At 42.1% G+C, this 20906-nt stretch overlaps 1 protein-coding gene across 8 annotated transcripts in view; it reads right to left on the bottom strand.

Moving 5' to 3' along the window:
* The window catches only part of LOC119972479 (protein EFR3 homolog A-like), a 209342-nt gene that overhangs the window by 184136 nt on the left and 4300 nt on the right, over positions 1-20906 (bottom strand). The window contains exon 1 of one of the 8 annotated variants that reach the window (XM_038809235.1): positions 1869-1892. The exons of the other annotated variants lie outside the window; for them this stretch is intronic. The gene's annotated coding sequence lies outside the window, so the exon portion shown is untranslated. Of the gene's footprint in view, positions 1-1868; positions 1893-20906 lie in introns of those variants that run through there. 8 annotated transcript variants of the gene reach the window in all.

The following is a 20906-nucleotide window of genomic DNA, read 5'->3' as shown; positions in this document are numbered from 1 at the left end:
CTTAGTGACTGGGTTACGGGGATAGGGTAGAAATGAGGGCTTAAGTGGGTCGGTGCAGACTCGATGGGCCAAATGGCCTCCTTCTGCACTGTTTGTTCAATGTTCTATGTTCTAAGTCTCTTCTCACCCTTCTACCAGGAAACAATCTTTCCAATCTAACCTCATATCTACAGTTCTTCACCCCTGGAATCATTCTTGTGAACCTCCACTATACTTTCTGCAATGCCTTCAAATCCTTCCTCAAGTATGGCACCCTGAACTGGACACAGTACTCCACCTAACTAGTGTCTTATACAAGTTTCATATAACCTCATCGAGGCAAATGGAGAGTATTCCATCACATTCTTCACTTGTGTGTTGTTGATGGACATGTTTTGGGAGTCAGAATTCCTAGCCTTGCTCTTGCAGCAGGTAATTACCTGCAAATGCTCGCATTCTAAGCATTGTCTGGCATCTTTGAATTTGTCTATGTCTATATATATATATATATATATATATATATGTTTCTGGAACATACCTCTTAATTCACCTGAGGAAGGAGCAGTGCTCCAAAAGCTAGTGTTTGAAACAAACATGTTGGACTTTGGACTTTAACCTGGTGTTATAATACTTCTTACTGTGCTCACCCCTGTCCAACGCCGGCATCTCCACATCTTATTTAATGATGACACCCAAGTCAATGCAGCATTCTCACAGCGCCACACTGAAGTGAGACAGAGCCCTATAACTTTGACTTAAGGGGAGGCAGTGTTACCATGACTGAATGGACCATGGGAAAGCTTGGAGAAGAGAATGTGGAAGTGAAGCAAGGAAAAAAAAAAATGTGTAAAGTAGGAAAATAATTTAATGGTATGGAGTCCAATTCAGAAAGCCCCATTTTTTTTCCAACATTGAAACAGCTTTGCAGTTTTAAAAATCTCTGAAGTCCTGACTTTGTTCACTTTTAATATACCTGCTTTAAAAAGTAAATAGGTCTGAATTACAGTGGTTTGTATGAAACAATGAAGAGGTTGGGTTTTTTAAGTCTGATGGGTCGATTTAAAACAAAACAGAAACGTACCAGCAATATTTCCTCATTTCTGAACAAATATTGATTTCTCCAAGTTGTCCCAATTATGATGATAATAATATTAGCAAAACTCAAAACCGTCTAACACAGCACCATCTAAAGGAATAACAGGTGTGGCAGGTAACGAAGTCACTTTATCATGATACCACTCGGAGTTTCCTTGTTATTTTTGACTTAATAAGAGGCAGTGTTGCCATGATGGACTGGACCATGGGAAAGCTTTTGAGGAGAGAATGTGGACAAGGTGAAACAAGAGAAAAAAGTAGTGACAGGAAAAAAAGCCGCACAGTAGTTAGCACTGCTGCCTCACAACCACAGGGACCTGGGATCAATTCAGACCTTGGGCAACTGTCTTGTGTGGAGTTTGCACATTCTCCCAGTGTCTGTGTGGGTTTTCTCCAGGTGCTCTGGTTTCATCCCACAATCCAAAGATGCACAGGTTAGGTAGGTGGGGTTACAGGGAGAGGGAGAGTGAGAAGAGGTAGAGTTGGACCAGGTAGGGTGCTCTTTCAGAGGGTCAGTGCAGACTCGATGGGCCGAATGGTCTCCTTCTGCACTGTAGGAAATTTGCAGTACTTGAAGGATACTGGAAAGTCATTTGAATTTTGCTTTCCAATGAAAAACCTCAAGGAAAAGCTCTTTGATGCTCTCTCATTTCAAGAAGCTCATTCAGCACTTCTTGATTCTCAAGTCAACTTCCACTAGCCTTATTTACATTTGGCTGCCTGAGATCTAGTGGTATTGTGCATGAGAATTCTTCTGGACTTACCCAGTTAATGCATTCAAGGCTAAGTCATACCTGTGGAGATGAAGTGTAGCAGCTGTCAATCAATTATTAAAGACAGGATGCAGAGCTCCTGTAACAGAAAAAGACTCAAAATCTGTAATCAAAGTTTTAAAAGATGATAAAACATTCATTTTATGCATTGTTTCTGCACATCTGGTCTTGCTTCTGACTCAGGGGCAGTGTGTACGTTTTCTGATATCCTGAGAAATATTTTTAAATCCTTTGTGGTTTGGCCCTCATCATCCCTAGAATTATTTTTGTAAACGTCCACTGCATCCTTTCAAGGCCCTTCACATCTTTCCTAAAGTATGGTGCTCAGAACTGGGCGCAATCCTCTAGTTGGCGCTTAACCAGAGTATTAAAAAGGTTCAACATAACCTCCCTGTATTTATTCATGAATCCTAGGATCCCAAATGCTTCGCTTCTCACTCTCTCAATGTCCTGTCACCTTTAAAGATCAATGTACATACACCCCATTCCCTCTGTTCAGACACATTCTTTAGAATTGTGGCATTAATTATAAATTGCCTCTCCCTATTACTTCTGCCAAAATGCACCACCTCACGTTGCTTTCAATTCACCACTTGTCTACCCATTCTTGTAATCTATCTTGTCCTATTCTAGATTTACTCATTCACCAGTGTGGAAGGGAGAGAGAAAGTTAATTTCTAATCCAATCTCTTCAACAGTAATTTAATGTTGTCTGCTTAATAGGGGTGTTACAAGTGAATTTGAGTTTGTTGTGGGAGCCAGGATCAAGACTTGCGTATGTTGAGAAATGAATGGGTTCTGAGACATCAGCTGTGTTTAGGATTTGATGCTATTCTTTCCACTCATTATTGTGATGCTTGTTAAGATTTATGGGGTTGTTTTGTGTACTCTTTCTCCCCCCCGCCCCCCAGGATTCTGTAGTTGTGTTCTTGGCAGGTTTCTGTTCCCTCACATCTGTAGAGCTGAGTTTCAAAAACTGAGACACATGTTCAGACACAGATTAATTTGTTCTGGCATGTTTCATTTCACTCTGAATGGATAGCTATTTGACTCAAACCATACTGCTTGTTTTGGAATCTTGTCTATGAGGTTTCCTAGTCCCCAAGAGAATTCAGTCTTGAATCTTTTCAAACATCGCATTACTGAAGGGCTGTTTTGGGCTGTTACATTACATTAGTTGCTTTCTCATTGCTCTAGAATTTTTATAATAAAAAATTTGCATGGCTATCATTTGTTCAAAATATACAGACGGCAGGCAACCATCCTGGAAAAGTCACAAACCCATGAAAAAAAAGCAAAAACAAAATTCAACAAAGGTCAACTTAACAATAATACTTTACATCAGGACTTCACTTTGGTCCGGGACTGAGCAACTATAGACAAAGGAGTCTTGTTGAGAGCAGAAAAAGAGAGTTTAACTGGAGCAGTGGGCGACACAGTGGTAAGGAACGGTTCCTCCAAAGAGATTCTCTCCCCCATGCTGGTTGCTCCAGCTCCTCAAATCACCTTACCCCTTTCCTCCCACTCTTGCTGCTCCTTCAGAGACAGGATCTACGATTGGAGAAGAATTGAAAGCAAAAGAAAACTTCACCTGGGAGAGAGAATGAGATGGAAACAATCTCTTCAGACCAGAACTTTAAACGGTGAGAGTCAATTGGATAGTTGCCACTTTTGTTTTTCCTCCTTCACAAATATGTTTCATACAATCCTTTCAGAATTGTGTTTTTTTTGTTGAGGAGGCTGTTTCTATCACCTGCCAGAGAGGGTGTACCGAGGTGAACCTTTTAATTAAGTGTTACAGACAGGGGGGCGATGGTAGGATGGTTCCTCCTTTTTCCACCACATGGCTGATCTACAAGTGTTTAACCCCCGGAGAACAGGTCTTCTGATAGGATAAACATTTATTACGCAGCACTTGCATATATACTCAACAGCAGCCAACCACACACACAAGATTACAAAAGAGGTAGCTTACATTTGGGTCAAAGTCCAAAAATCTACTACCACACTTGCTTCTTTTGACACAAAGTCCCTTTTGCTCCTGTTGGAAATTCAGGAAGAGAGATTTACAGTGGCTTACATATTGTAGTAGCAGGTTTCTCCGCTTTCATTCCAGCCAAGGTGCAGAAAATCCCTGCAATGAAAACCTGGGGTGAGATTCTCCAATAACGGGGCCATGCCCCCACGCCAGCGTCAAAATGCAGGTGCTACACTCTGGACTTTCCTTAAGAAAGTCCAGAGTGATTCTCCAACCTGCAGGGGGCTTGCAGAGCCCCGGAGTGCTTCTCGCAGCTCTGGCTGTGGATACGGGGCTCTGCACCTCTGGTCGGGAGTCCGCGCATGCGCACCTGGCGGCCTGCGGCGGTCGACCCTTGCAAATGGCGGACTCGCACCACGGACCCTGATGCAACAAGTAGGTCCCCCACGAGATCGCGCATCGGTGCCCCCCCCGATCGCTTGCCTGGCCGTCCATGAGGGATCCCCCACCAGGGTGTCCGCGGACGGAATCCACAGCCGCCACCGGCGTACCCGACAGGCAAAACGTGGTTAGTACCATGGCGTCAGGAACTCGGCCAGTTTTCCTCTGAGAATTGCTGGATGGGGGCGGTCTCTGTCAATGGCCTCCCACCCACGCCAGGGACCGGAGAATCACGGGAGCTACGTCAGATCAGATTTCAGCGTAAACGCCTGTTCCCCACCCCCGATCGCAATTTTGGCGCGGAGACTCGGAGAATCCAGGCCCTAGTTTGGTTCCTCAAATATTTAGGAAGGCCTACCCAAATTCTCTGCTTTCTGATGGATTTTGGGAAGGGTCCTGTTCCTTTGCTCGTGTGGAACTAATCTTTTTCTCTGCCTGCTGCTCTCCTAAATATGTGTCACAAGTGTCCTTTATCAGAAGCATGGTTTCTATTTTATGTGACCATAATATCCATCTTTCATTGTCCTCACCAATGATCTCTGCAACGATGACCATATACATACCATGGTGTTCAAGTTTCCTCCATTTATATATCCTTGATAGAATGGGATTCTTATTGCACAAATTCTTTGGAAATCCAAATCCAAGTCTGCAAGTTAATTGTGAACTAGTTTCTGTAAGTATTTGGATAATGGCAGCCATTAATCCACAGGAAATGTTTGTTGTTTTTTGATGCCTTATTAATGAAATGTCCCAAATGGTCATTTGTAATGCAACATCTTGTTCAGACATGCAGGCTACCTTCAAGGGGTTTATGCAGTTCCATGTATATTGACAGAAAAGGGTCACCTGATCTCTCAAATCCATTTTGTTTCAAAAGCAGATAATCCATTCCTCACTTTAAGGTAGAATGTGCATTCCGAAAAAATCCGTGAGTCCGAATTCCGCACGTGTGATAACAGTCCCTTGTCCATACCAGGGAAAAGGTACTAGAGAAACTAATGGGGCTAAAGGCCAATAAGTCCCCTGGACCTCATGAGTTGCATCCCAGGATATCAAAGGAAACAGCTACAGAAATAGTGAATGCACTGGTAGTAATCTTCCAAGATGACTTATATTCTGGAAAAAGTCCAAGAGGATTGGAAAACTGCCATGTAACACCTTCATTCAAAAAAGGTGGCAGGCAAAAATCAAGTATCCACAGGCCAGTTAGCTTAACTGCTGTTCTCGGGAAAATGTTAAGAGTCCATTAAAAGGATGTAATAGTAGAACATTTAGAAATGAATAATATAATCAGAGTCAGCATGGCTTCAGGAAGGGTAAATCATGCCTGAAAAATTTATTAGAATTCTTTCAGGTGGTAATGAGCAGGGTAGATGAAGGGGAACCTGTAGATATAAAATACTTGGATTTCCAAAAACGTTCAATAAGGCACCACACAATAGGTTACTCAATAAGATAAGAGCCTATGGTGTTGGGATAGTACATTCGCATTTATAGTGAATCGGCTAACTGCTAGAAGACAGAGTTGGGTTAAGAGGAGCATTTGATGGATGGCAACCTGTAACTAGTGGAATGCCACAGGGATAAGTGCTGGGGCCAAAATGATTTACAATATATATTAATGACTTGGATAACGAAAGTGAATACACTATTGCCAAGTTTCCAGATGACACAAAAATAGATTGGAAAACAAGTGGCAGCTAGACACAACGTCAATAGACAGATTTGTCGCCCACCTCCCCATTTAGCCATCTGTTCCCTAGTTATAATGTGGAGATACCGTCGTTGTACTGGGGTGAGCACAGTAAGAAGTCTTACAACACCAGGTTAAAGTCCAACAGGTTTGTTTCGAATCACTAGCTTTCGGAGCACAGCTCCTTGTGTTGCAAGACTTCTTACCTGTTCATAGTTGTTCTTTGACAGACTGCTTACCATTGTTCTGCCATTAACACATTCTGATCTCTTAATGTGCCACTGTCAGCACAGGCTCAAGGTGGGGGGGAGGTTCAGTGGAGATGTGTAGGGCAAGTCTTTTACACAGAGGGTGTTGGTAGCCGGCAATACAATGCCAAGCGAGTGGTTGAGGTAGATATGTTAGCGACCTTTAAGACTTATCTAAGCAGCATGGTAGTAGCACAATTGTTTCACAGCTCCAGGGTCCCAGGTTTGATTCCCGGCTTGGTCACGATCTGTGTGGAGTCTTCTCGTTCTCCCAGTGTGTGCGTGGGTTTCCGCTGGGTGCTCCAGTTTCCTCCCACAGTCCAAAGATGTGCAGGTTAGGTGGATTGGCCATGCTAAATTGCACTTAAGTGTCCAAAATTGCCCTTAGTGTCGGGTGGTCTTTCCAAGAGCTGGTGCAGACTCGATGAGCCGAATGGTCTCCTTCTACACTGTAAATTCTATGGATAGGCACATGAACAAACGGGGTTTAGAAGGATACAGGCGGTTGGTCTACACATGACACGTGATCGGTGCTGGCTTGGAGGACCGAAGGTCCTGTTCCTGTGTTGTATTGTTCTTTGTTCGTTCTTAGCCTTGATCACCATCATTTAAATTACATTCCCTTTGTCTTTCTCTCCATGACATCTTTGTCAATCTCCACCTATCACTAGCCCTTTATCCAGCCCCACTGCTCCACCACCCTCACTACTGTATGTATCTGATCCTATTTCCAGTTCTCTCTAGCTTTGACAAAGTCATTCAGGTTCAAAATGTTAGCTCCCTTCCCTCTCCACAGATGCTGTCAGACCTGCTGAGATGGTCCAGTATTTTCTGTTTTGTTTCAGATTCTAACATCCACAGTAATTTGCTTTTATTTTATTTATTACAGGATGGATATAAACAGGTTCGGTGAGTGGACAAAAAGGTGCTCGCACCTGGAATACTGTGAACAGTTTTGGTCCCCTGTGTAAGAAAATATACACTGGCATTGGAGGCAGTCCAGAGAAGGTTCACTAGGTTGATCCCAAATGTGATGGGATTTATGAGGAGAGGTCAAGTAGATTGGGCCTGTACTCATTGAAGCTTAGAAGAATGAGTGCTGACCTTATCAAGTCATATAGGATTCTCATGGGGCTTGACAGGATAGATAATGAGAGGATGAGGGGCTGGTTTAGCACACTGGGCTAAATCACTGGCTTTTAAAGCAGACCAAGGCAGGCCAGCAGCACGGTTCAATTCCTGTACCAGCCTCCCCGAACAGGCGCCGGAATGTGGCGACTAGGGTCTTTTCACAGTAACTTCATTTGAAGCCTACTCGTGACAATAAGCGATTTTCATTTTCATTTCATTTTTGTGGGAGTGTCCAGGACCAGAGGTCATAATCAAAGAGTGAGGATCCACCCATTTAGGACTAAGATGAGGAGGAATTTCTTCTTTCAGAGGTTGGTGAATTTGTACAATTCTTTATCAGAGAGACTGGGTCGTTAGGGATGTTCATGGCTAAGATGGACATATTTTTAATCAGTAAGGAAATCAAGAGTTATGGGGATAAAGCGGGAAAGTGGAGTTGAGGATTATATCAGATCAGCCATGATCTCATTGAATGGCGGAACGGACTCGATGGTCCGAGTGGGCCTACTTCTGTTCCTACATCTTATGGTCTTGCCTCTCCCAGTTACAAGAGAGGATGAGTTACAAGGGAAGAGAGGAGACTGTAAAAAGAGAGAGAAACACTAAGGAAGGGGAGGAGAATAGAGGCAGGAAGAGTACTTTCAGGGTGAGAGCGCGCAAAAGCAAGAGAAAGAGTGTTCAACAGGCAATATTGCTCACTTTACACACCTTATTAATATTTTGGGTTTATGATTTCCCATCTCTTAGTTTAAAAAATATCTTTATTTGTCCTTTGAAAACCCTCCTCCTGGGCCTAGATATCTTGTTTAAATAACACAAATCAAACAAAAAATAAATTAAATCTTTTCCAAAAGCTTTGTTCTCTTTTATATTTGTCCAATAAATTACTTTGCAAATAAAATTTAAAGAGGAAAGCTCTCCAGTTTTTTGCTCCCCTTGAATTTTTCTTAAATTGTTTCTGCTATACAAGTGTCTGCCTGTAGGCAAGGTATTCTTTAGCTATCGTTGGGAGTGATTCCTTTATTCAAAAAAAGGTTTGTGTGCAGAAACAGTTGGGAGTCCAGTGAATCCAGAAGAACCCCACCTTCCAGGCTTCAAGTCTGCATTTATATCAGCTACTGAAAAAGGATAACAGTGCTGAATGAAGGAAAACGTTTTCATTGTTGTTCGACTCTTGGTGGCTTATTAGCACCAAGTCTCTCATTTATTTAATATCCTTTAATGAAGACTTTAACTTCAAGGAGCTCCTGAAAATCAAATCATCAGAAAATGAATTTTTTACACTGCTATCATTTGCCCAAAGTTTCAGTCTCATAATATTGATTATCTTGGTGGAACACATCAAAAAGACAGACAAAATTCAACTTACTATTTCAATTCATTGCTCAATTCTTAACAACTACCGACATGTGTAAAACCAGACAAACGGTAAATTACTTCAAACACAACAGTGCATTTTCGCTAATACTGCTCATTCGTCTTTCACCTTCCTCACTGTTCATCCCCCATGTCTAACTGACCAGCCTTCCTCTTTAATTATCACTAAGCCACTACCGCAGCTCTCCTCCACCATCTGTCGCAATCCGATACAACTAACTTTGCATGTTCTGGTCGTCAAAGCCTCAGCCTCAAAGCCCAGTCCATCACACGAACCTGCCTCCCATCCATGGACTCCATCTATACCTCCCGCTGCCTGGGGAAAGCGGGCAGCATAATCAAGGATCCCTCCCACCCAGCTTACTCACTTTTCCAACTTCTTCCATCGGGCAGGAGATTCAGAAGTCTGAGAACACGCGCGAACAGACTCAAAAACAGCTTCTTCCCCACTGTCACAAGATTCCTAAATAACCCTCTTATTGACTGACCTCATAACACTACACCCCTGTATGCTTCATCCGATGCCAATGGTTATGTAGTTACATTGTATATCTTGTGTTGCCCTATTATGTATTTTCTTGAATTTTGTTTAATTCCCTTTTCTTCCATGTACTGAATGATCTATTGAGCTGCGTGCAGAAAAATACTTTTCACTGTACCTCGGTACACGTGACAATAAACAAATCCAATCCAATCCAGCTCATGGCTGCCTTTCACTCCAAAACCAAGCTAAGCCAGGTAACTCCTGCTTCAGAGCTTCCACATCTCAAGTCTGTAATAAATATCTTTGATGATTAATAACATTCCTATTTTTCTGGCATCTGTACTGGGAAAAATTTATAAATCATACAGGTAATCAATGGGTTGGAGGCAACAACAGAACAAGAACCAATGAATCCTTGAGCTAAAAGGTCAAATGCAAGCAACTTGTGGGACTTTCCATGTTTTATAAAAAACATTTTGCCTACTATTTATTGCTGAACATCAACACATTTACTTTGTCCTTAGCGATTCAAAGATTTTGCAGTTCCACTTAGAACAATTAAGGTAATTGGATTGGTGGGCAGACAGGCACTCGTCAGTTGGTGATGTGCTTCATGAGAAGGAGCTTCTTTCCCTCACTGCAAACAGCAGCATTCTCTTTTACACTATCAGACTGTATAACAAGTTGTATTTATATAGAAAATAGAACATACAGTGCAGAAGGAGGCCATTTGGCCCTTCGAGTCTGCACTGACCCACTTAAGCCCTCATTTCCACCCTATCCCCGTAACCCAATAACCCCTCCTAACCTTTTTGGTCATTAAGGGCAATTTATCATGGCCAATCCACCTAACCTGCACGTCTTTGGACTGTGAGAGGAAACCAGAGCACCCGGAGGAAACCCACGCAGACACGGGGAGAACGTGCAGGTTCCACACAGTGACCCAGCAGGGAATCGAACCTGGGACCCTGGCGTTGTGAAGCCAGTGCTATCCACTTGTGCTATCATGCCGGCCATTGGCACTTTTAACATGAAAAATCCCAAAGCGCCTGGAGCAACTTCTGGAGCAGTTGCTTAAATCTTAAAAAACCAAGTGGCTGGAAAGTGTAGGGAGAGAATTCCATTGCCCGAGGTCTACGCATCTGAAGGCATGGTTGCTACTGCTAAAACAAAGTAAATCTGGGATGCACAAGAAGCCAAAACTGGAAGTATGTAGAGATTTTATAGGCTGCAGCAAGTTCGAAACCAGGGAAGTGTAAGGCATGGAAGGATTTGGAAGCAGGGATCAGAATTTTTAATTGAGACATTGCCAAAGAGGGAGCCAACATAGGTCAGCAAGCACAGGGGTAAAGTGTGAACAGACAATGTTGAGGTAGGATCTTGGAAGCAACATTTGCTGAAAGGTTTGTCAAATCTGAGAATAACTACAAGAAAATAACACCACAAACTGATTTGTTCGCTCATTTTTGATTAACAGCTTCAATATGAATGTCAAAAAGTAATTGCACGTGCTCAAAGTTTAACTTGTGTCTTTCCATAAATTATGTTCACAAATATTTTTATTTACAGATCTTCTATATTTCATAATCAATGCTGACAAAAAAAATAATTCATTCGCACAATACATTATAGGCGTATCTGAATAGCACTCTTTTCCCCTCCTGACAAATTTGGTTTCAATTGCTGATTACCTACCAACCCTTCTACATACTAGTGCAATATAAAGATGGAAAATAAATGAGAAATACAAAGGAATAGGAGAATTAGTCATGCATTTGCATTCCAGTGAAGGCATGCCTCGTCTATCCATTCTTGCAAATTTCGTATAGTGATATTGTAAATTAATGATTTTCAAGTCGGAAAATATGGGTTAAAGCATACAAAACAACCTTCCAAGTTCATAAAACTGAGCAGTTACATGAAATAGCTTTTGCGGCATGGCAGCACAGTGGTTAGCACTGTCACTCCACAGCTCCAGGGCCCCAGGTTCCACTCCCGGCTTGATCACGGTCTGTGCGGAGTCTGCATGTTCTCCCCTTGCCTGAGTGCTTTTTCTCCAGGTGCTCCGGTTTCCTCCCACAGTCCAAAGATGTGCAGGTTATTTGGATTGGCCATGCTAAATTGCCCTCAAGTGTCCAAAAAAGGTTAGGTGGGGTTACATGGATAGGGTGGAGGTGTGGGGTTAGGTGGGGTTCAGAGCTCTTTCTTGATTTCTTTTATAAATTTAGAGTACCCAATTCATTTTTTCCAATTAAGGGACAATTAAGTGGCTAATCCACCTACCCCCTGCACATCTTTGGGTTGTGGGGGTGAAACCCACGCAAACACGGGGAGAATGTGCAAACTCCACACGGACAATGGCCCAGAGCCGGGATCGAAACTGGGACCTCAGCGCCGTAAGGCAGCTGTGCTAACCACTGTGCCACCGTGCTGCCCTGGAGTGCTCTTTCTAAGGGCTCGATGGATCTCATGGCCCCCTTCTGCATTGTAAATTCTATGATTTTAAGATCCTGAGAGATATTGACAGGGTGCATGTGTAGAGAATGTTCCCTCTTGTCAGAGAATCGAGAACTAGGGTTCAAGTTTGAGAGTCAAGTGTCTCTAGAACTCTTTCTCAAAAGGCAGTCGAAGCAGAGTCCTTAAAATATTTTTACGACAAAGCTGGATAGATTATTGGGGGTTGGCAGGAATGTGGGGTTGAGACTATCAGATCAGATCAGCCATGACATTACTGAATGTAAGAAGTCTTACAACACCAGGTTAAAGTCCAACAGGTTTGTTTCAAACACGAGCTTTCGGAGCGCAGCTCCTTCCTCAGGTGAATGGAGAGGTATGTTCCAGAAACATTTATATGGACAAAGTCAGAGATGCTGGACAATGCTTGGAATGCGAGCATTTGCAGGTAATCAAATCATTACAGATCATGGGAGAGGGATAATCACAGGTTAAAGAAGTGTGAATTGTCTCAAGCCAGAACAGTTGGTAGGACTTTGCAAGTCCAGGCCAGATGGTGGGGGTGGATGTAATGTGACATGAATCCAAGATCCCTGTTGAGGCCGCACTCATGCATGCGGAACTTAGCTATAAATTTTTGCTTGGCAATTCTGCGTTGTCACGTGTCCTGAAGACCGCCTTGGAGAACGCTTACCCGGAGATCAGAGGCTGAATGCCCTTGACTGCTGAAGTGTTCCCCGACTGGAAGGGAACATTCCTGCCTGGTGATTGTCGCACGATGCCCGTTTATTCGTTGTCGCAGTGTCTGCATGGTCTCGCCAATGTACCACGCTTCGGGACATCCTTTCCTGCAGCGTAAGAGGTAGACTACATTGGTCGAGAGCTGCGCTCCGAAAGCTCGTGTTTGAAACAAACATGTTGGACTTTAACCTGGTGTTGTAAGACTTCTTACTGTGCTCACCCCAGTCCAACGCCGGCATCTCCACATCATTACTGAATGGTGAAGCAGACTCTGGGGACCAAGTGGCCAATTCCTACTTTGTATGTTCATATAGTTCTGCAGAGCAGAACATCTTTGGCACTTTTAAGATTTGCCAGCATATGGGATAAGATGGTTACTAATGGGAACTGGAAAAAAAGATGGCTGGGCACTGAACAGGTGCCGGAATATGGCGACTAGGGGCTTTTCATACTAACTTCATTGAAGCCTACTTGTGACAATAAGTGATTTATTATTATTAAGGCAACAGGGAATTAAAATGCCTGTGGAGTTCAGGAATACTGCCTCATTTCAATTCTGTTGCATTGCCAAGCCCTTCTGGCATTTGTTTAATAATCCATTCCATTTTTGGTCAATATAAAGTGAAAGAGCAGGCTGGATTTGCAAGCTGGGTTTTTCCTTTTTATAAAAAACAAAATACAAATTTGATGAAAAATAAGTCAAGGAAGATTTATGAAATCACCCCCTCAGTAGTTTAATTTTACATTTCCAGTCCAGCAACTTCTGGAACAGTTGACATAAAATGTTGCTTCAGTCCCCAAGATGGTCATGCATAACTATTCTGCAACATTATAGAGATTTAGTGGAAGATGAATGATCGTTTTCCTTTGTCCAGATTTTTTCAGGCATTTAATTTTCTGGTCCCAGTCACAGCTGCTGCCAATATGTTGGTGGAAAACAGGTAAGTAGAGAGAACTTAAATTTACAGATAAACTTGAACAGATGGCAGAAACAGGACAAAGACTGTTACATAGTTGTAAAAAAAGAATGTCTGAAATAAACGTAAAACTAAAGCAGGAGAATGTCAGGAAACAGTGCGAGAGCATCACGGCAGAAGGGAACAGAAACAAGTACATATTTTAATAATGATCTCTCCCTTCATCCTTATTCCAGCCCTACTCAGAAAATATTAATTTAGCAAATTACCTAGTGTTCTAACTTGCACGAGACCTACGGGGTTGGACCAATTAGTCTCCCCATGAGTGTCGTTGAGTATGAGCTTCCCCGCTGAGGGGCCCATTAACCAAGTCATGGATGCTGAGTATAAAAGCTTGGGGCGAGAGGGAGCTGAGCAGAGAATTCCCGACTGGGACTGTGTACAACGTGTAAATAATTCCTTGTTCAATAAACAGTTTCTGTAAGCCTCTCGTATGGACTCCTCTGTAGACACACCTTGTTGCAGCAAATTCTTAATTTACTAAACAGGCATGTTATGGAGGCCAAAGCGAGACACCTTTTCTTCACTTTTTTTCTGTTCTAAAAACATTCGCATTAACACAGCACCTTTAATACAGTAATACCTCTCAAGTTCTTCACAGGAGTATTTTCAAATAATGTTTCACCCCTAGACCCAGAAGAAGGGTTTAGGATAGGCGACCAAACATTTGACCAAGTTTTTTCGACTGCCTCAGGAGGAGGAGAGGCAGAGAAGCAAGGATGTTTACTTTAGGGAGGGAATTCCAGACTTGTCGGCCATACAAGATGAAGGCATGACAGTCAGCGGGCAATGAACAGGAGGTCAAAATTGGAGAACATGGATCTCAAAGTGTAGGGCTGCAAGTTGAATTGGATTGGTTTGTCACGTGTACCAAGGTACAGTGAAAAGTATTGTCCTGCGTGCCCCTCAGACAGATCAGTCCGTACATGAAAAGAAAATACATAATAGGGCAAACATAAATAAAGAACACAAAAATGCACAATGTAAATACATCGACACAGGCATCCAGTGAAGCACACAGGATAGAGAAAGATTTGAAAACCAGAGTGAGAACTTTTAAAATTGCTTGGCCAGACCAGGAGCCAGTATGCAGAGGTAGATTGAAACACCAGCTGTGGGCAGGAGTTTGCTTCAATAATCACATGCGATTTCAGAAGCTTCAAAGCAGATAGCAGCTCTACAGAGATCAACCTGCACCAATGGCAAGAGGCAACTTCATTTGTGCGATTGTGGCAGATTCGCCTTTCCAAAAACTAGATTTTTCATTCATGAAATGAGTGCAGTAAATTTTAAGAAACTGGGTCTTCAATGAGCGAGTGTGTTCTGCATTTTGTGGGGGGGGTTTCTACGCAGCATTGACTACCTCGGTGCAAAGAGAATATTTAAACATTTTGACTTCTGAACAGACCTACTTTAGACTGCCATTCTAACATTCCTATGATGGTGTCTGGTGTACCCCTTTTATCTTCGAAGTGTTTAGAAAAGACCAAGACATGACCCTCAGCAGATGTAAACAGAAACCATCACTGTAAGAGTAAATTCAGGGATTAGAAGTTATCTACCTGGAAAGGAAAGACAAAAAGATGCAAGCAATCGAGGACCAAGAAAAGCTTTAGAACATAGAACAGTACAGCACAGAACAGGCCCTTCGGCCCTCGATGTTCTGCCGAGCATTGTCCGAAACCAAGATCAAGCTATCCCACTCCCTGTCATTGGACTGATTCCTAGAGAATAACATTTCCACTTAAGGGACTTCAAGTATAGCCATGAAGGGGGATTTTCAGATGCTTTAAAAGTTAAATGGGGGTTATTTTCTGTATTTAGAGGACAAATTGCTTTCGGAACAGTATTTAGACAATGTTGTTTAAGATTACAGTAAATGTCTTCCATCTTTAAATCTTGCTGAGAGACCTATTTTGATTACTAGAATTCAAATATCTTTATGGTCTCTACGGGGATTATGTTTGTTTCTCTCCACGGATGCTGCCCAACCTGACAATTTTCTATATTTCTGTTTCGATTTCAGCAGTGCTTTACTTTCTATTGCCATTCAGTACTGTGGCTCAGAGATTAAGGAACCAAATACCTTGATACCATTAACTGAAATCCATGATAATTATCCAAAACCTTTTTTTAAAATACATTTACAGGATGTGGGCGTCGTTGGTTAGGCCAGCATTTATTACCCATCCCTAGTTGCCCTTCAGAAGGTGGTGGTGAGTTGCCTTCTTGAACCGCTGCAGTCCTTGAAGTGTAGGTACACCCCACTGTGCTGTTCGGGAGGGAGTTCCAGGATGCTGCCCCAGCAAAAGTGGATGAACGGTGATATATTTCCAAATCAGGGTGGTGAGTGACTTGGGGAGCAACTTCCAGGTGGTGGGGTTCCCAGGTATCTGCTGCTCTTGTCCTTCGAGATGGTAATAGCAGTGGGTTTGGAAGGGGCTGTTTGAGGAACCTTGGGTGAGTTACTGCAGTGCATCGTGTAGACGGTACACAAGGCTGCCCCTGTTCGTCGGTGGTGGAGGGTTTAAATGTTTGTAGAAGGGGGAGCAATCAAGTAGACTGCTTTGTCCTGGATGGTGTTGAGCTTGACTGTTGTTGGAGCTGCACTCATCCAAACAAGTGGCGAGCATTCCATTACTCTCAACTTGTATATGGTGGACAGGTTTTGGGGTGCCAGGAGGTGAGTTACTTGCCATAGGATTCCTAGCCTTTGACCTGCCACGGTAGCCACAGTAGTAATACGGCTAGTCCAGTTCAGTTTCTGATCAATGGTAACCCCCCCCCCCCAGCATGTTTATTGTAGGGATTCAGCGATGGCAATGCCATTGAATGTCAAAGCTGTGGTTAGATCCTCTCTTGTAGGAGATGGTCATTGCCTGGCACTTTTGTGGCGTGAACGTAACTTGCCACTTGTTAGCCCAAGCCTGGAACTGGTAAGAACCATTTTTTAAAATGTCAATTCCGTAATAAATATAATCCATGCCAAAAATACTCAAGAAACGAAAGCAAATTTTTAAAAAGTGTTCAAAGGCAAAAGGGACAGCTTGACACAGCTTTTATAGGTTGCATGCATGTTGAGATCACTAAAGGAAAGCATTTCCCATTCTCATTCTCCCAGACATAATTATTAAAATCCACAGGCAATTTCATCATGCGGCTCAAAGGCAGCACCATTCATATAGCCACTTTAAAATGCGCAGTATAAGTAAAACCCCATTTCTTTATATCTCTTCAAAAAATGTGTAAATCAAAATAATTAGAAACTGAAGCAAAGACAACTAGTTTTGAATCTGTAATGCTGACATGATAGATGGGACTCACTAATGGTAACCCTATCCATCACTGCTCTAAACTGGCACAGAAAGTAAAACAAAAAGGCCAATACTAAATCTTGATTAGATCATCAAATCGGTTCACAAAATAGATTTCAGTCAAAAGACGCATCTTATGGCACATGCAGGAAACCATGTTCACTGGGAAGTCAATATAATAGCCACACAACATAATGAAAAGAAAACACTTGCTGCTCACCCATGATTTATAAAAGTGCACTGTTTGCAACCACACAAACCTCATGGACTGTCAGACTGCATGAAATCCCAGAATCATTTGAAATAAATGACCAGTTATTATTCAGGCACTATTCTGAACCTTAGTTTCTCAAAAATGTTCCCCAATAACAAGAAGAGAAAGATGGTCATCATTCAGCTTCATAGACTATTTTTCAATAAGAGTCTGACTCAACTTCTAGAACTTATCTTTTCAAAGTCTATAAATGTCTATAATTGCTATAAATGCATTCATTTAAAACCTCTCCACATTTTTAACAAATTATTATAGTGATCCTCTCTCATGTACTGCAAACTCTGAACAAAATTTCAAATCAATTTTACTCCATAGAATCCCTACAGTGCAGGAGGCGGCCATTTGGCCCATCGAGTCTGCACCTACCCTCTGAAAGAGACACAACCTAGGCCCAATTCCTGCCCTATCCCTGTAACACCATCCAACCTGCACACCATTGGACACCAAGGGGCAATTTAGCATAGCCAATCCACCTAACCTGCACATCTTTGGAGAACTGAATATTTCAAATATTAAGTTTCCACTACAAAATATTTAATTCAGACCTATTATTATTTCCCAAAACTATACATATTATTGGACTCAAATAAAATTTAAAATAATAAAAAGAAAAAGCCAGACTCACCTTTGCATCATATTTTGACCATTTTTCTAGGGAAAACTGTGTGGCTAAAGCAATTATACGTCCAGAACTTATGGACAAAATCATCAAGACAAAACTTGGGTAATATGTTGATGAAGTTTCCCTATCGACGGTAAATGACAAGTAATTAATTAAATGAGACTGGCTAAACATCTCGTAGCCAATATATTCAAGAACCTGATCCAGAATGCTCAGTGCAGTTATCTGGTTTAAGTCTACATCTTCAATTATGCACAAGTTTTTCCAACATGGGTTCTAACAACTCTCAGAATTACATTGTTGGGTGATAAGCAGATGCAAAGTTTTAAAAGCATGGAGACTGATAAATACTACACTAACTTGCTGGACACTCCAGCAGAGGAAAACAAATAGTGGGAGCAAAACAATTGGCAGAAAACTATCCAGACATGGAGACATTGTTGCCACTGACATGAGCTGGGAACCAGATAGCTCAGATTTTAGATAATTAGCCAAGAAATCAGAAGGGGAAGAAGAAATATTTTACCCAAGTTATGATCTGGAATGCACTGCCTGAAGGGGTGGTGGAAGCAAATTCAACAGTCATTTTCAAAAAGGAATTGGATTTAAAATTGATAAGATAAAAATGCAAAGCCCTGAGAAAACAGTGGGGGAGTGTGACAAATGTAATATCTCTTCCCACAGCTGAACATAGGCAGAATGAGCTAGATGACGTGTTCCTATGCTGCAAGATTTTATAGGTTTCATTTACAAGTACACTAGAAAACAAGAAATAAATAGTTGCATCCTTGAGAGGGATTATTCACATCACAGAGTGAAGTAAGAAACTGTTGTAGAACTAACATACGAGAGTGTTTCTAAACCCAAGTAGTTTAACAATCTCGGTCAATTATGGAGATCAAATTCTCAATTAGACGAGTTGAAAATATAGGTCAGGCAATGGCGGCACGGTAGCACAGTGGTTAGCATAGTTGTTTCACAGCTCCAGTGTCCCAGGTTCGATTCCCAGCTTGGGTCACTATCTGTGCGGAATCTGCACGTTTGCCTCGTGTCTGCATGTGTTTCCTTCGGTTTCCTCCCACAGACCAAAGATGTGCAGGTTAGGTGGATTGGCCATGCTAAATTGCCCTTAGTGTCCAAAAAGGTTAGATGGGGGTTAAAGTGGAGGTTAAGGTGGAGGTGTGGGCTTGGGTAGGGTGCTCTTTCCAAGGGCCAGTGCAGACTCGATGGCCAAATGGCCTCCTTCTGCACTGTAAATTCTGTGCAGAAGGAGGCCATTTGGCCATCGAGTCTGCACTGGCCCTTGGAAAGAGCACCCTACCCAAGCCCACACCTCCACCTTAACCTCCACTTTAACCCCCATCTAACCTTTTTGGACACTAAGGGCAATTTTTGATTCATGAGCAAAGATCACTTGCCCTTGAATTTTACTCTGTAGAAAAGGAGGATAGAATCATAGAATTTACAATGATTCTATCCTCCTTTTCTACAGAGTAAAATTCAAGGGCAAGTGATCTTTGCTCATGAATCAAAAACTACCCTTGTAGCCCTCCTCCAGTAGCTTTCCATTAATTGTACATTTTCTTGTCATACAAAGACCAAAAATGAACAAAATATGGTCTGTTGGGGCAGCAGTGATTAGCACGGTTGCTTCACAGCTCCAGGATCGGTTCCCGGCTTGGGTCACTGTCTATGCAGAGTCAGCACATTCGCTGCATGGGTTTCCTCCGGGTGCTCCGCTTTCCTCCCACAGTCCAAAGATGGATTGGCCATGCTAAATTGCCCTTAGTGTCCAAAAAGGTTAGGTGAGGTTATTGGGTTACAGGGATAGGGTGGAGGTGTGGGCTTAAGTAGGGTGCTCTTTCAAAGGGCCGTGCAGACTTGATGGACCGAATGGCCTTCCTCTACACTGTTAAATTCTATGATATTCCATTTGCAGTCTCAGGGCACCAAAGTTACGATCACCTCTTTTGAAATACTCATCAACTATACATCACAACATTTTATTTGCCTTTATGACCTAACCTGCATAAGATTGAATCAATAGCTTTAATGGCATATTCACCAAAATCTCTAGATCTTTTTCCTAGTTATGTCAAGAACATAATTTAATTACACTCTCAAATCTTCATCTTAAACTCATGCCTTTACACTTGCTGGTTTTGATTCTGATCCGCCAACTGACTGGACTGTCCACATCCCTTTGGGGTAGGTTAATTTCATTAACCACTGCATCATTTTATCATCCAATAGTCCATTCACTATGTACATTTACTCTGCGGATTTACTGGCAAGCGATTTCCATTCTAATGTCTACCCATGGACTAATAGTTTTTGATGTCCACCTTCGAGTCATGCCAAAATCTATCCCAATACTGTGCAATCTGTCACATGGGTATATATCTGTCAGTCAGTCAGTTGTGGGACTATACCACGTATTTTCATGTATAAAAAATGTTTTAAAAACTTAACTGTTTCCAAAGTATTGTCACATTTTTAGAAAATGGTGCTGAAATGCAAATAATTCACTGCAGTGGATCTCAGCTGGCTCACAAACATCCAGCAGCAAAGCTGCAAGTGATGACTTTGTAAACTTTGCACTTAAAATGAAGGCTATTACTGCTGGGCATGAACCACTTGTTATTTCTGGTAACAGGACAATGTCAAATATACCAATTAAATACAGAGTAAACCTTCTTCCAGTAAACCACACTGCACCAGTATCATATTTTTCCATGTACCAGACCAACATGCCATGTTCTTTTCTAAGCAATACTGGCAACTTAGTTTGTCATGAGGATAGTGTTGTATTGTACCAACAACAAAAAAAACTGATTCAAACTACCCAGACTCATTTCAGATAGAATCCTTACATCCACCAGAAAAAGGATACTTCAGTCTAGTCTGGATTAAAAGGAGCATGGGACCAACAGCATCAAGTCTTATAGTTAGGGATGAACCTAAACCTGAATTGAATAATGTGGTGAAAATGAAAATTTGAAAAGCAGAGAATTATATAAAATCTGCCACAAATAATGAATTTCTACGTTCCTACTCTTTCTAGTCCAGAAGAGATTCCAAAAGTTGTTTGAAAAGTGGATCTAAACATACGATTCACCACGAGCCTGAACGATTCACCACGAGTCTGAGCAAGTTCAGAGTGTTAAATCATTGGGTAGTAGTAAACTGCGAGCATTTTATATCAGCAGTGCAAGCAGGGGTGAGAGGAGCAGCAGTGGGGCGAGACTGCAAGGCACGAGAGGGGTAAATGACATCACCCTTTAAATAAGACGTCGCTGATAGGCAGGCAGATGATCAGTCG

Source organism: Scyliorhinus canicula, chromosome 10, assembly GCF_902713615.1.
Source record: "Scyliorhinus canicula chromosome 10, sScyCan1.1, whole genome shotgun sequence".
In the NCBI taxonomy this organism is placed as follows: Eukaryota; Metazoa; Chordata; class Chondrichthyes; order Carcharhiniformes; family Scyliorhinidae; genus Scyliorhinus; species Scyliorhinus canicula.
The sequence above is the reverse complement of the archived record's forward strand: the minus strand, read 5'-3'. Positions and strand labels throughout refer to the sequence as shown.